The following is a 16,840-nucleotide window of genomic DNA, read 5'->3' as shown; positions in this document are numbered from 1 at the left end:
TCCTTCAACCAGGATATTTCTATTACCTCTATTGCGCAGGCACACGTTTACTAAGTGCAAAGCTGCTTTGCTCTTCCTACAGCAGCTAAGTGACCAAAATACCTGTTATTTGGTTGGCCGTTTTTGTAGGGGCATTTTACGTATGAGAAAGGCAATGTTATTCTAAGTAATGAATGCTCAATTCTACTTATATCTTATGTACTGGCTTTTGTGACTGCATGTGTGTGCAAGTTTGACATTCTTAGCTTGCAAGAAACCTGGGCGGAAGGGCCTATCCACATTAGTGGATATAAAACCCTCCACACTCCAGCAGTCCCATCACTACACGGTAGAGCTAAAGGGGGCCTCTGCACAAACATCTCAAATTATCTGAACACAGGAAATATTGTTTTAATTGTTTCAGACCAGTATTATCAAATCATTAGCCTCCATATAGACAAAGCATTTTGTATAGTATTATTGAATTTTTATAATAATGCTTTACCAGAGCTGATCGAGGGAATTTTGAGACGAGTGAGAGGTGAATTGCACAACTTACAATGTTGCTCATCCAAAAAGACCAGTGTTATTTAGGGCAGGGATTTTAATTATTCCATATGTCAGTATGCTAATAAAGGGGTCTGTGGTATAACATATGAAAAGGGTTCTAGTTTCTCCCACTTCCCTCATACATTCTCTGGTGACCTTTTAAATGACATCATGTTTACATTCGACATAGGTTTTGCTAATAATTTATGTTCTCCCATGGCCCCTTTCCGACCCACTTTTAATGGCAGAGGCACCTTTTCAACTATAGATTTTGTATTAGCATCAAGTAGACATTGTACCGGCATCAAGGATTTTAGTACACATCAGATTGCATTAAGCAATCACTTTCCTATTAGCATTGAGGTGATGTTGCATAACAATATTCTTAACACAAGAGGTAATTCTAACCACTCCGTGGATAACATCATCCTAAGTAGACAAAATGGTTACGTGCTCAAATGGGTAAATGTGGAGTCGGAGGCATTCATTGGTAAAGTTGTGACGAATTGTAAAGATATGCTTTTATCTTGTTTAGTTGAGAGGTCATCCCACCAGGAAATCCTAGAAAATGTCTCTGTTATCACAAATTTCATCAAAGAAACACTCCACGTGAAAGCAAGAAAGAATACGAAACATAAACAAGGGTGGTTTGATAATAATTGCACAAAGGCTTATTCTATGCTTAAGAACTCACTACATGCCATAGTGAAAAACCGGGAAAATATTAGAATGGCAAGAAACGAATACCAGAATGCATTAAAAGTAAGCAAGATGGCTTTAAAAGAGGAAGCTTGGCAAGCCCTGCGTGACGCTTCGGTTAACCGCGAGCCTTCTGCCTTTTGGAAGGCGGTTAACGCTCCGTTTTTGAGTGAAAGTGACAAAGCAACTTTGGAGATCTCTATAACCGAACATGAATGGATATTACACTACTCAAGGTTATATAACAACCCACTGACAGACGAACAGGGAACCTTAGCAATTGTGGCTGATACCGAGCACGCTTCAATACCCAAAGACCTACCTTTACACTTTACTCTCAGTGAGGTCAATACGGCCATTAATTTAAGTCAGGGGGGGAAGGCCGCAGGGCCTGATTGCATCCCGGTAGATCTTTTTAAATCTAACTTAGTATTATGGGGGCCACTCTTAATGCAGGTTTGTAATGCATGCTGTTCACAAGGTTTTTTGTCGACTTGGTATGATTCAATAATTGTGCCTATTTTTAAAAAAGGAGACAGGGCAAACCCAGCCTGTTACTGCCCAATTTCATTGTTAGACTCCTCAGTCAAGCTTGTGGGATAAGTCTTGCTAGATAGACTACAGGTTTGGATGGAGGAACAGACAATAATAAGCAATTTACAATACGGCTTTCGCAAGGGTTTGGGCACAATAGAACAGGGTCTAAATTTCCATATTTTATTAGATAAGTACACCAAGGCAAAAAGGGAAAGGTTATACTTGACTTTTATTGACTTAACAGCAGCATTCAACTGCGTTATCCACGATAAGTTGCGGTCGGTTTTAGAGGGGATGGGTGTAGATGCTTTATTAGCCACATTTTTAAGGCAGCTTTATTCTGGGGCAAGGCCAGGGTTCGCTATGGGAGGGGGGGAGAATGCACAAAGCACTTTAAAGTGATTATAGGCATCAGACAAGGGTGTATTCATGCCCTGTTCCTTTTCACATTATATATAAACGAATTAGAAACCGTTTTAGTTCGGTTTGTAAGGATTTACCAGCTGCAGCGACTTGTCCCACTCTGGCACTCCCGTACGTGGATGATGCGGTCCTTATGGCCTGCACACCGATTGGTCTTCAAAAGGTCGTTAATGTCTTTGTTAACTTTATATCAAACTTGGGTCTTACTGTTAGCTGCTCCAAATATTTGCAATGAATTGCGGGGCAGGACCAAAAAAGAAGACTAATACTCTTTTTATTTACTCAAAGGCAATAGAGCGTACTAAAACCTTTTCTTATCGAGGGATTTTATTTGATCAATCAGGTACTTGGTGCCAGGCGATTAAAGCCAGAAGGCTGTTATTTATTAAATCTTTGATGGCCTTATTAAATTTTAGCAGAAAACTAGGAAGACGCTCCCCTGCGGAATAGCTACAGATTTAAAGGGCAAAATTTGTGGCTATTGCCACCTACCGAGCTGGAATCTGAGGTTACGCCGGGGTTTACTCATTACAGTCTGCAGAAAACACGTTTTTTAGGTCCCTTTTGGCAGTCCCAGACAGCACTTCAACTTATATATGCCATTGAGAACTGGGTATGTCATATTTAGAGGATATAATAAAGATTCAGTCAGTCCTTCTGTGGCACAGAGTCTGGACCTCAGATGAAACAGACTTTAATCGTCACATTTTGAAAGATGCATTGGCGATCAACGGGGTCAATCACATAAGATGGTTAGAATATGTTAAAATGTTTTTGTTTCAACTAGGCCATTCCGAATACTATATCGATCCACATACTATGTGTAATGTGTCCAGGAAAGATCTTAAAGCTAGCTGTATGCGCCATCTGGGCGAAATCAGAACCACAATAGAATTGAAGAAATCAATGGTTCAAGCATATTATATGGCCCTGGCGACTCCATCTATACAGCGATATATCGTATTAATAAATGACGATTACGAAAGGTTTTTGCTACCACGCTTTAGACTGAATATATTACATAGATCTTTAAGTTTTCCTGTACAAAATGATTGGTCAAGAGTTCTAAGTAAGTGACCGTGCGATGATGTTGCCGAACAATCAACGATACATATATTGTTTTTCTGTAAATTTTACTCAATCCCAAGAAGAAGATGGATTATCCCTGTACTAAAAAGATCTAGTGTGAGACAATGTCTTGACCCTGCAACTGATAGATAATGAATTTGCCATCGCCTCCATTATTGTTTTTAAAAAAAATGTTTTTAAATATCGTAAATCAATTCTGATGTGATTTTAACACTGTGTTTATATAATTTTAAGGTGTGTTAATTGCTTTGATTCCTGTATTGAGCTTTAATGGTTAACTTTTACAGTTACAGAATAAAGAATTCCTGATTGACTGCATTGTTTTATATTATTTCACATTTTTAGAATAGGTCTTTTTAAGGGACTCGTGCCTGGCACGCATTTTATTTTTATCGCTGCATTTTTAAATGTTTTAATTATTTGACTGTTTTATATTAATACTTGAGTGTTTTAAATCATGTACGTATTTTATGATCATATGGGAAAATGATCGAATAAAGATTAATTGATTGATTGATGGATACTTTTCAGTACATTCAAAACCTATATAACAGACAGAAAACATTTAATGTTCCTCCCTAAATGAGGACTTTCTTTTGTTTATGTCACAATTAGAGAGACCTTAACTCTATCAGTATTAATAAAGACGATCTTTACTTTCACAAAGAATGTGGTCTTCTAATGTCTGCCGGGGCTAATTCATGGAGTTTACCTCTAATGCTGCCACTTAAGAGACAGACTAAGCTTTCAGATTCATCAAAAATATCTCTATACAATTACTTCCTAACCCACTTTTTCAAGTGATGGCTGAGCTCTCTCATAATTAATGGGTTAAGAATCAATGTCATAAAAACAACATGCTGCTTATATAACACAACAATAAAACTGTCTACTATTAGATAACAAAGAAAAGTTCAATTTGCTTTTTTAGCTCTGGTGTTAGCCAATATCTTTAGATTTAAAAAAAAATATATGTGAAATATAATTATTTAAAGGTGCTTTCAGCCAGCTTTCTTCTGCCATAGGTCTGTTGATGTGTAATTAACATTTTGCTTCCACCCACAACAGCATAAAGTATGGGGCAGTGGGCCAACCTACTTCAGGCACTGGATAACTTGACTTTGTGTGACTGTATATCGCTCATTCACAAGGAGCACATCTGCACACAAGCTAGTCCCATTCTATGCCAATATTATTTTTATTTATTAGTTTGATGTTTCTTTGTGTTTAAAGTGTGATGTGATAACTGGGCTCTTTACCAGATGGGAGCATAAGCCACATTCCACATGTTATCAGTTCCTGTCTCCTTCCAATGCTTTTGTAAATTCCTTCTGGGGTTTCATTTTTATAGTGTCTGACTGCTGCTATTTGACAGCATAGCAGACTGTGCCCTTTTGAAAGTGCTCTGTAGTGTGTTATCGAAAGCTTCAATATAATACATGTGAAGTTATAAGTGGGCAATTCTTTGAAACACATTTATTCTGGACTCAATTTCACCAATAGTTCTTTAATAAACTTTGCCTAGGCGAAAAAACCTGCCTTCATCCTGTTTATTTTGCATCACATCTAACACTTCTTTCTTTCTTTCTTTCTTTCTTTCTTTCTTTCTTTCTTTCTTGCTTTCTCTATTTCTTTCTTTCATTCTTTCTCTTGTGTATTCATCCTTTCATCCCTTTTTATTGTCTTTCAATTCTTTTCTTTCTTTTTTCTTTCATTCCTTTTTTCCTTGTTTTTGTCCTTTCTTTTTGTCATTCTGCTGTCCATTTTTTCATTCTTTCATTCCTTTTTTTCTTTTATCATTCATTCATTCCTTCATTCTTGCTTGCTTTCTTTTTCTTTCATTCCTTCTTTTCTTCTTTCTTGGTTTCTTACTCTCTCGCCTTCCTTCTTTCCTTCCTTCCTTCTTCCATCCTTCCTTTCTTTCTCGCTTGTCTTCTTCATTTCCTTCTTTCTAGCTCTCATTCATTCTTTCATTCTTTCTTGCTTTAATTCTTTTTTTCCTTCTGTTGGACATGGCTCTCGCTGCAGGGTCACTCCCAAAGATTTTGCCTTTACCTTCCACTTATTGCTGAATTCATTTTGGCTGCCTTTAGGACTCTTATCACTGTTAACTAATGCTAAAGGGCTTGAGCTCCCTCATTAAAACATTGTAGAATTGGCTTACACCCTACTAGCATATTTAATTTACTTATAAGACACTAATAAAGTTACACTACATGTTCCCAGGGCATGTAATATAAATGATACTAGTGGGCCTGCAGCACTGATTGTGCCACCCACTTAAGAAGCCCTTTAAACATGTCTCAAGCCTGCCATTGCAGCCTCTGTGCAGTTTTAAACTGCTGTTTAACCCCTTCGGTGCTCATGACGGAACGGTTCCGTCATGAGCCACGGTTGAGCTGTGCTCATGACGGAACCGTTCCGTCATGACCCCGCCCGCGCAAGATTCCGTCAGCACAGCGGCGGAATCTGCGCAGCATGGAAGGGGTTAACCTGGCAAAATAAACCCTTTGCGAGGCTAAAAGTCCCTTTTTAATACATGTAGGTTACTCACATGTTAGAGGCAAGATATCTGCTGTCTACAAGAAACATGGGCACTGAAAAATTATGATCAGGGGGCTGGGGAGCTTTATTAATTTTAACATTCCAACCGTTAGACAGTCAAAAAGAAGAGCCAAGGGTGGCCTCCTCACCTGGGTAAAAGCCAGCATCACCAACAAGGTTAAAATACCCTTTAGAAATGTAAACAAGGATATTCAAATCTGTGTGTGCAGCTTAAACTGCCATTTCGACCTGGCGAACCAAACCTTTAGCCAGGCCCAAACCTTCCTTTTCAATACATATGAGTCACTGCTAGGGTTGGCCCTGGACAGCCCAGAGGGCAGGGTGCAATGTATTTAAAAAGTTGTATATGTACTTTTAAGTTTTACATGCCCTGCTAGTGAAAAATGCTTAAATCCATTTTTCATTACTGCAAGACCCACCTCTCTTATAGTATAACATTGGAGATACCTTATTACATTTTATAATTATAATTTCCAAATGGCAATAGATAAATACTTCATTTTGGGTGTCTCTGGAATCCAAATTTAAAATCCTAACTTGTGGTGAAGTTGGATTTAAAACTACAGTTTTGAAAATGACACTTATAGAATGTTGTAATTTTCCTGCCTTAGCCATTCAGTGCCTGTAGCCTGCCTCTGGTCCCATGACTTGGCGTAGCTGACAGTTGAGCTTGTATATTTCTCCTAGACAGCCACACACAATTGGGAGCTTAGGTGTGTCTGTATGGGCTACCAGTGTCAGTTGGGAGGGAAGAGCTGAACACAGCCCCACTTACACTAGGCTGTGTCCTGCCTCCACACAAAGGGATGCATGGCCCCTGTAATTAGTCTGGAACCAGGGAATACAGGATGCCTAAGGGCTTCAAAGGGAAACCTCTAGAAGTGTCTCATCCACTTCAAAGGCACAACTAGGTATAAATATTGGACCTGTCAGTACACTTCTGGGCCTGTGGATACTCTGCCAGGATGAAGAACTGCTGTGCTGCTGAATGACTGCCACTCTACTGGACTGGACTCTGCTGGATTCCTGCTTTGCTGTGCTGACATGCTGCCCGCCGCCCTCCTGCCTGGGTGAGAAGAATTAGACCTGCATCTCTTGAACACAGAACCCCAGAGTGATCCCAAGTGCTAGTGGTCTGGCCTCTTGACTTGAGGGTCAGGGATAGAAGACTCCCACAACCGTTCACCTACACCTGGATTCTGCCATCTCAAGTCTACCCTGCCAACTGGTGACACCCCAGACCTGGACCCTTGGAAGTATGCATAAGGGGCTTAACCAGCCTCTGTGAATACAGCGGAACTAATGCATCTCCTCTGCAGCGCAACTCTGAGCAGAGCTGACACATGTCCACTGCTGAGTGGATTGTACCCATCGCAAGGCCTTGTATCTCCATTGCTGCCCACATCGCATTTGGAACTGCCCCTGCGTGAAGTATTTGTGGCTCAGACCCTTGCACCTCTCGTAGACGGCAGCCTCGATGATGATACCAGACTCCGCATCGTAGCCCGCAGTTCCTGGGATCCAATGCATCTCCCCGACTGTGCGATGCATTCCTGACTCTGTACTTCACATCCCAAGCCCTTGTTGACAGGATCTTCCATGACAGTGCAACAGGACCTCACACCACACCCTCACCACATTTTGGAACCATTAAATCACATCGCTGCATGACCCATCTCCAACACGGATCCTCTCAACACTACACATTCCAGGATTGAAGGTACTTTGTTCCACTGGCCTAACTGGGTCCCTGCAGCCAGCCCACGCTCGATTGAGATCATCCTGATTTTGTGGCTTGTAACCGCTCTGGCACAACCGGATATCCACAGATGCATTTTACTCATTTTGGCACTATGTTTACCAAAACCCTTAAAATTGAATTCTTCAGTTCTTTTAATTGGATTTGTATTATTTTAGTCTTGATGAATTCATTAAATATTGCTCTATGTGTCTAACCCTGTTGTGGGCTTGTTTTGCGGTGTGTTTTCAATCTGTTGCTGTTTGAAGTATTACAAAAATACTTTACAGATTGCCTCTGAGCTAAGGCACTGTCCTGTGCCAAGCTACTCAAGGGTTGAGCACAGGTTAATTTAGGGTTTGCTTGGACTTCACCCTGATAAAAATTGTTGTTGCTGTTTGAGAAGGGTTTCACCCCCAACCAATAATCCAATTTCCTACAAATTCTTTCTTGCTTTTATTCCTACTATCATTCTTTCTTGCCTTTATTTTTGCTTTAATTCCTCCTTTCTTGATTTATTTTTCTCTCAATTACTTTCTTTATCTTTTTCTTTCTTTCTCTCCCTTCCTCTCTTTTTCTTTCTTTCCTGCTTTAATGCCTTCTTTCTTTCTTGCATTCATTCCTTTTTTCTGTTCTTCCTTTTTTTGCCTTCCTTCTTTCCTACTTCTTTTCTTTCCAGGCTTATTTATTCCATTCTTTCCTCTTGACTTGGTTTCTTGCCTCCTTTCTTCCCTTTTTGTCTTTTCTTCTTTCTTGCCTTTCTTCTTTCTGCTTGTTCGTTCGTTTTTCCTTCTCTTTTTCTCAAAGGCAAGAAGCACAAAATGGCACAATAATTGTATTTTTAGGTCTCTATTAGCCAAGACCTTTTGATTTTCCTAAATTATCTATGACATAATTATTCTTATAGGTTTTCAGCCACAGTGGCATAGCTGGCGGGGGGGGGCAAAAGGGGCGGTCTTCTGCGGTTAGCACTTTTTCGGGGGCAGCAGCACTTCTCGTGAGGTGATACAATTTTCTGTGGCCGGGGAGTAGATCCAGAGGAGGAGGAAGTAGGCCTAGAGGAAGTAGACACAGCAGTGAGAGTGTCTCCTGTGCAGTACATCATTCTTCGGACGTAATTAAAGAAGCTTCTCCTCCTCGTTGACGTCTCATTGAGACGTCAAGCAGGAGCAGCTTCTTTAAAATCATGAGCATGTACGCTGTTCAGAGCGGTGTTAAAGTGTGTGATTGTGGCTAATATTAGTGTCGCCTGTGCTGGGCATGCACAGTATATGTGAAATTTCTCTTGTTATGTTATGTTATGTTATGTTATGTTAAAATTATTTCTAAAGCGCACGTACACCCAGAGGTTTCATGGCGCTATGGCAAAGGTGTACTAGGTCAGGAGGTTACTGGTAAGCTTGGACAAAAAGAAAAGTCTTGAGGAGAGATCTGAAATGCGGCAGGGAGGTTTCAAGTCTGAGGTCCGAAGGAAGGGAGTTCCACATCTGCGGTGCCAGAAAAGAAAAAGAAAGTCCGCCGTGTTTTTTTCTCTTGAAACGAGAGGGGGTGAGAAAGTTGGAGTGTAACGATCGGAGTGCACGGGTGGGGGAGTAGCGAGTAATTAGAGAAGAAATGAAAGCAGGCGCCTTGCAGGTAAGGGTTTTGAAGATAGTGCAACCCAGTTTAAACAGACAACGTTTGTCAACCGGGAGCCAATGAAGACGTTTCAGCAGAGGACGGACGTGTTGGGTACGTGGTTGGTGAGTGATGAGGCGGGCAGCCTGATTCTGGACCAACTGGAGTCGGTGAAGTTGATAGAGGGGGATGCCAACATAAAGGGAGTTGGCATAGTCTATCCGTGAGATGACCAGGGCCAAGAGAACTACAGTAAGGGCCTCAGAGGTAAGAAATCTGGCAATCTTACGAATTCTGCGTAAGTGAAAGAAGCATGAAGATGTAACTGCTCCAATCTGGGGCTTCATGGACAGATCGCTGCTGATGATCACTCCAAGGCTTTTGACCGATTTAGAAGGTAAAGGGGGATTTCCTAGCGTGGGGTGCCAGAAATTGTTGTTCCAGGGATTTGAAGGGCCCGTCAAAACAAGCTCGGTCTTATCAGGGTTGAGCTTGAGTTGGCTGATATTCATCCAATCCCTGATAAAGCATAGAGTAGCTTGAAAGCTGGAAATGGAAGCAGTAGAGGAGTTAATATTGAAGACCAGTTGAAGGTCGTCTGCATAGTTGAAGCAAACCACTTCAAAATTGCGGAGCGAGTGGATAAGAGGGACCATGTATAGGTTAAAAAGTAGGGGTGAGAGAGACGAACCCTGTGGGACACCACAGGTTAAAGGGGTCTTCATGGCAGAAAAGGTGGCCAAACGAACAGCCTGCGAACGGTCTCCTAAAAAGGAAGAAATCCATTTTAAGGCCGTGCCCTGAATGCCAGCATCACGGACACGGTCGATCAGAAGGTTATGATCGACCGTGTCAAAGGCGGCCGATAGATCTAAAAGAACAAGGGCTTGGGAGAGATTGTGGTCCGCACCCCTACGGAGCTCGTTCATCACGGCAAGTATGACCTGCTCGGTGGAATGTGCAGGCCTGAATCCGGCCTGATGGGGATCGAGAAAGAATGACCGTTCGATGAAGGAACTGAGGCATTGTGTGACATGAGCCTCCAAAATCTTACTCAGGTAGGGGAGGAGAGAAATGGGGCGATAATTACTTAGGTTAGTAGGATCTGCCTGAGGCTTCTTCAGAATGGGTAAGACCTCTGCTACTTTAAAAGAGGCAGGGACAACCTCTGTTTCTAAAGAGTTATTGAGAAATGCAAGCGGAAGGTCAGGGCAAGAGAGAAACGCTTCTCGAAGAAAAGAAGGAGGACAGGGGTCCAGAGGGGAACCCGAGCTGACCTTTTTTAACAATGAGAAGAAATTTTCCTTGAAAATCGGAGGGATTAGATTGAGAGACTGAGTGTTTTTGGGTGAGATCCCCAGAGCCGAACGAACGGGGGTCAGAGGAATGCTTTGCTTAATAGTGATAATTTTCTGGGTAAAGAAATTATTAAGGGCATCGCAAAGGGCCTGGGTAGGTGCTGGTTTAAGGGTCACCCTGTCAGGTAAGGATAGTTCGTTGACAATGGAGAAAATGTCTTTGGTTTTTGTTGATGAGTTAATGATTTTATTTGAGAAGTAGACAGATTTAGCTGCGAAGATGGCCTTTTTATAGTCGGCTAGCAGCTTAGTGAAAGTATCTTTGGTGGTAGAGGAATAGTTACGTCTCCACCTGCGTTCTGCCTGTCTGAGAGAGAGTTTCTTAGATTTAAGATCTTCTGTAAACCACCGCTGAGCGTCATGAGGACGCTTAGCTATGGAGAACTTGCAGGGGGCGACGATATTGCTGGCAGCGCAAAGCCAGTTATGAATAGCAGTTTCTTGGTCCTTGAGACAGTCCGTCACCTTAGGCAGGGAGGTAGAAAGTAAGGAACAGAACTTCTCTTTGTTAGCGCGACTCCAGTTCCTGGTTAAAATTTTATCCGGGGTGGAGGATTTGGCTAAACAAGGCAAATCTAAGGAGAATTGGATGGAATAATGGTCCGACCAGGGACAGGGGGAGATAGCTAGGGAGAAAATGGATATATTGACTGTCCATAACTGGTCGAGGAGGTGTCCTTTGATATGAGTAGCAGTGTGGATGTGCTGGGTACAGTTGAGGCCCCCGAGGAGGTCAGTGAATTCTCGGGAGAAAGAAGTCTCATTAGGGTCAGAGGGCCAGTAGTTAAAGTCGCCTATTATCAGAAGATTGGGATTATTTATTGTGAGGTGAGAAATGAGATCTCCAGCTAACTGAGGAAAAGAGGGCATGGGAAGGGGGGGCCGATAGAATAAGGCACAAGTCAAAGAAGCTGAGGAGGAATCAAGTTTAATAATGAGTGCCTCGACGGAAGGAATAGCAGTGATATTTAAGGTGGTAAACTGTAGCTGGTGGTGGATGATTGCCGCCACACCACCGCCGTGGCGCCCGGCAGGTCTGTTGGTCTGCAATATGTAGTAACCTGTGGGGATGGCTGCCAAGATATCTGGGAGAGAATCATCCGTAAGCCATGTTTCGGAAAGAAGGAGTACGTCAGGTTTTAGGGTGTCAAGCAAATAGAAGATTTCTGATTGGTGTTTAGGGAGGGATCGCGTGTTTAGATAATAAAAATTCAACAGCTGTTTGTTAGGGTGGGGGGGGTTAGGAGTGGTAGGGAGGGGAACAGAAGGGTCTGTGCTAGGCAATGGAAGAGGTAAGAGAGAACCGGAGGACAGGATTCCACAAGAAAGAAGCTCTTGCTTTAGTCGTGGCTTAATGGGCCAAGGGTAGCGGAGAGTGCATAAATCGCTTGAGGAGTATTTAAAATGCTGAACAGCGGGTCCTGGCCCCTGCCCCGGTCGGTCGCAGACGGGCGCAGACGGGCTTGCCTTTAGCGCGCCTTCGGCGCGCTGCCGGCGCGCCCGCTGCGCGCGTCCGCTGCGCGCTTGCGCTGACATCGGAGTTTTATGCTCAGCAGGCTCAAAGGACTAGAGCGCGAGTTTGCCCCCTCACACAAGATGGCGGCCCCGCTGGTCGGTGCAAGCCCAGCCGCCGGCGAAAGCGCGACGGGTATGGGGAAGCAACGAGCGATGGAGGCGGGGCGGGCACAAGATGCAGGTAGGGCAGTAGCTGAGAGCAACACAAATGTAAGTTTAAAACAAAATACAATGCACAGAATGCATGCAATGAGGATGGAGTATCACGCAATACAGTTCAAAAGTATTAAAAGAAGACGCTTCCCGGCTTCCGCCTCAGGAAGTACAACCTATGCTGCGCGCTTGCGCTGACATCGGAGTTTTATGCTCAGCAGGCTCAAAGGACTAGAGCGCGAGTTTGCCCCCTCACACAAGATGGCGGCCCCGCTGGTCGGTGCAAGCCCAGCCGCCGGCGAAAGCGCGACGGGTATGGGGAAGCAACGAGCGATGGAGGCGGGGCGGGCACAAGATGCAGGTAGGGCAGTAGCTGAGAGCAACACAAATGTAAGTTTAAAACAAAATACAATGCACAGAATGCATGCAATGAGGATGGAGTATCACGCAATACAGTTCAAAAGTATTAAAAGAAGACGCTTCCCGGCTTCCGCCTCAGGAAGTACAACCTTGTATTCTGGGCATGCGCATTGCAGCAGAACCTGGTCTGCACATTCCTTTCTGGGAGGACTCAGGATTCCCTGTTTAATGAACTCCTTCACAATCTTCTCCCTGCTGTCTGGATCATCTGCACAGGATCTAACCTTTTCATGGACCCTTCCAAAAGATTACCTGAGAGGGGAGGATCCAGTCTCACTGGATAGGAAAGTTCCAGAAGGAATGATTCAGAGGACGTGAGTTGTGGGCAGGAGTGGGGGTGACCCTCATAGCACCCACTAATTATCCAGATAGCCGAACTAGCTTCTAGGGGCTGCTGTCCCATCTACTCATTCCGCCACACATTCCCGCCCCTCCCACTGCAGGCGATGACTCAGCACAGCCTCAGAGTTCACACCTCTGATATACATACCTTGAATGTGCACTGCTTTTCTTGCGGCGGCTGCGAAAACACCCGCCAGTCTAATTAGTGGTGACGGTGACTAAGCCTCTGCCTAAGTGTAACATCTTTGTGATTTTACATTGTTGTTCTTCTTTGGTTTTCGATGCTGAGTTAGAATATCACTCATTTTTCGGCACACTATACAAACTAACATTTTTAAAGGGGATTTATTTATCTGTGTTATCCCTTATTTATTTAATGATTAGTTATTATGAATATCTTTCTTTTTCTTATTATTCCTTCAGTCTTACAGTCTTACTTAAGATGAAGGAAATAAAAGAAAGTGTTGCAGCCTTTAGAAAAAAAGAAAAAGGGTAGGGAGGAAGAATTAAAAAAGAATAAAGGTTCACTACTGAAATACTTCAGTCGCAAAACTACTACGCTGTAACAAACAAAAAATTCCAGATGTTGACTTGAAAGATGTTGGTCTTTGGCCAAGTAAGAATTAAGAAGACACACGGACCTTACTGGTACATCAAGGTGTGTCGGTGGTTCAACATCTAGATTCTGATTTCGGTAAAGTGATTCTTGAGGATGCTTCAATCAAAGGACGAAAATAAAAACGTACATGCAAGTGTTTTTTTCTAACTCTGCCAAATAATGAAGAAAGTTTGAGTTTGTGGTTGGTGTACTCTCCCTCAAAGAAAGCTCTTTACTGCTTTTGTTGCAGGCTATTTGCAGACAGAAGTCATTCAGATTTTGACAGCCACGGCCCGTATAGGGCGTGTTAGTGGGGCGGTGACGTGGGGCGGAGGAGGGGCAGGGTGGGGGGTTGCAAAATACGGCATTTGGCCGATATCAGGTAAGTTACAAAAAAAAAAAAAAACGAATTTCGTTGCGTGCGCTGCATTGCATTTGGCGATGCAGCGCGCGCAAGGAAATTCGTTTTATTTTATTTTTTTCGTAACTTACCTGAAATCGGCCAAATGCCGTATTTTGCAACCCCCCACCCTGCCCCTCCTCCGCCCCACGTCACCGCCCCGCTAACACGCCCTGTACGGGCTGTGGCTGGATTTTGATTCTGCGGATGGATTCAACATGTGGTGGAAGCTTAGGGGCGTATTTATTTAGTTCATTTGTTGGCAAAATACTAGCCAGTGCTACATAAATATATTGTAAGCATCAAGTTGGGAAAAAAGTGTGCTACATCCTATATGCTGCTACTATTCGGAACAAGTTTATAGTAATTTATTGGGAAAAAGTAAGAAAAGAAGCAAAGTTATGGAGCAAGTAAAAGACACAAAGTATTTTTCTATGCTAGCCGACAGCACCCCTGATATTTCTCATAAGGGTCAAACGAGCCGTGGTTTATGCTACGTTATAATCTATGGAAATAAACTGAAGGTTGTGGAATCGTTTGTTGATTTCTTTGAAACAAAAGGTAAAACCACCGAGAATATTTCAACTATGATTTTGCAAAATTTAGAAAACATCAGAATTGATATTCAAAATTGTGGAGGACAATCATATGATAATTCTGCTGTGATGGCTGGTCAACATAGTGGCGTTCAGAGACGCATCATGGAAATTACTGGAAAAGCAGAATTTGTCACATGTACAAATCACTCGCTGAATTTGGCTGGTGTATATGCAGCTTCTGTTACTGTGAATTCTGTTACCTTTTTTGGAACCGTGGAGCGTTTGTTCACATTTTTTTCTTCGTCAACCCATTGCTGGGATATTCTGATTTCAGTCACTGGTCAAAGTGCAAAGCGAGTTGTAGAATCTCAGTGGGTTGCAAGGGGAGATGCTATGAGTGCTGTAAAAAACAACTACTCAAAAATCTTAAGCGCTGTAGAACATTTAACTGGTGAAGAAGAAAACAGAGTAACCAGGTCAGATGCTGGTGTGCTGCTTGTTGTGTTACAATTGTTTTCCTTCCTGTGCTTTCTTGACATGTGGGAATCCATCCTTTTAGAAATTAACAACACACAGGTCTACTTCGAAACCAAAGGATTGAATATACATTGATGTGACATAAAACTTGAGGTTTTAAAAGCATTTTTAACTGCAGATAGGGATGAATTAGCTAACAGTTCAGTAGCTGATGCCAAAGAAAATTGTGATGATCTGGGGAGAGTCATGGATCATCAGTGTAGAAAGAAGAAACTGATGGCAAGTGAAGAATCACAAGATGCTGATTTGTCATATTTAACTGAGTTGAGGAGAGAAATGTTTTTTCACTGGACAGAGTGATCCAAGAAATCCGCACGAGTTTTCAACAGCTTTCTGTTCTTGCTGAAAAATATGCCTTCCTTACTCCATCCAATCTTTTGAATGATAAATATAAATGTCAACTAAATCATGATCATGATGACATTAATAAGGAAGGGATGCTCGTTGAGAAACAAATACTTTGGAGTTTTATTTTTGTTGCTGCTACGCAAGATGAAACAGACACGTGGGAGGACGGTCCCCTTGAACTTTTGCAGTTTTTTCTAAAATAAAGTCTTGAGAACTCAGTTCCAAATATTTTAATGCTACTGCAAATTTTCCTCGCAATTGCTGTAAGTGTTGCTGGTTGTGAGAGGAGTTTTTCAAAATAAAAATGTATTAATACTTCCTGTGTGTGAGTGTGGAAATGTAAACACTGAAGCAGTATGGAAGATGACATGTCTTCTTATAGAAATGGGCTATTACAGGGACCAAAAAATAAATGGCCCACACACTGGCCCTTTCAAGCTGGCCTATCTGGCAGTTCTAGAGTGTCAGAATGCCCAACAGGCCAGCTGAGAACTGAGGATGGGCAGGAGGGCACCAGTGGCTAGCAACCTTAGCCACCTAATCCGGTCAAATATCCCACCTAATCTGTTCAAATAAGTATGTTTGATATTACATTTAAAGCTAGAATTAAACTTCTAAACCAATCTCTAATTTATAAAAACAAAAATGAATGTTTTTTCAATAATATATGAATATTAAAACAGTCATAATAGCCCTCACTTCTTTATGCAAATGTGTGATAAACATATTTACTACCATCCCGTGGGATTTCTAGAGTTTCTCTTCAGAAGGAGGTACATTTCAGTGTATATGAAAAATATGCTCATGGCAATCGGTGACAATATTACAATGCAGAACCAATTGTTATCAGTTTTATGTGGCATTAAAAGACAATGACAAAATCGTAAGAAACATCTAAAACATTGGCATACAGAGAAAAAAAACGAATCCAGAAAACAAGTGTGTTCTGAACCACTTTGCTTGTGTAAATACAATGTAGTCTGCTGTTGATGGTAAACTAATGCCTATAAAAAGTTTTAATTTGTGAGATATGTTATCTTTAGAAAACTGCCGGCGTTTCCCATAGTTGTCTGTTACATTGCTGTATAAAACAAAAGCGTGCTGGCTTCTTTTTAGGCAGAAAGATAAATACAAGTTTATATTTTAACATATACTCAGTCATTGTATTTATATTTACAATGATGACAAATGTACAGTGTTTGTGGCAGCAAGCACACAGTCAATGTATTTTTAGTTTTAAAAGTTCTGCCCACAAAAACACACAGACTTTGAAGCGGCGATTGCGTCTTTCGTTCGGCAAGGGAAAGTGTAATATTGCTATTACAGATTTTTATAACCACTCAGTATCTTGAACAATGCTTCCTACGCGTTGAATAATACTCGACAATCTTATAAAATGTGGACTATCAGCCACGCACAACCAATAATGCCACG

At 42.1% G+C, this 16,840-nt stretch overlaps 1 protein-coding gene across 6 annotated transcripts in view; it reads right to left on the bottom strand.

Annotated features, from left to right (window-relative positions):
- Positions 1 to 16,840, bottom strand: part of ASIP (agouti signaling protein) — a 1,080,532-nt gene that overhangs the window by 830,517 nt on the left and 233,175 nt on the right. The window lies entirely within an intron of this gene.

Source organism: Triturus cristatus, chromosome 7 (assembly GCF_964204655.1).
Source record: "Triturus cristatus chromosome 7, aTriCri1.1, whole genome shotgun sequence".
Lineage (NCBI taxonomy): Eukaryota > Metazoa > Chordata > Amphibia > Caudata > Salamandridae > Triturus > Triturus cristatus.
This window is presented reverse-complemented; position numbering and strand designations above follow the sequence as displayed.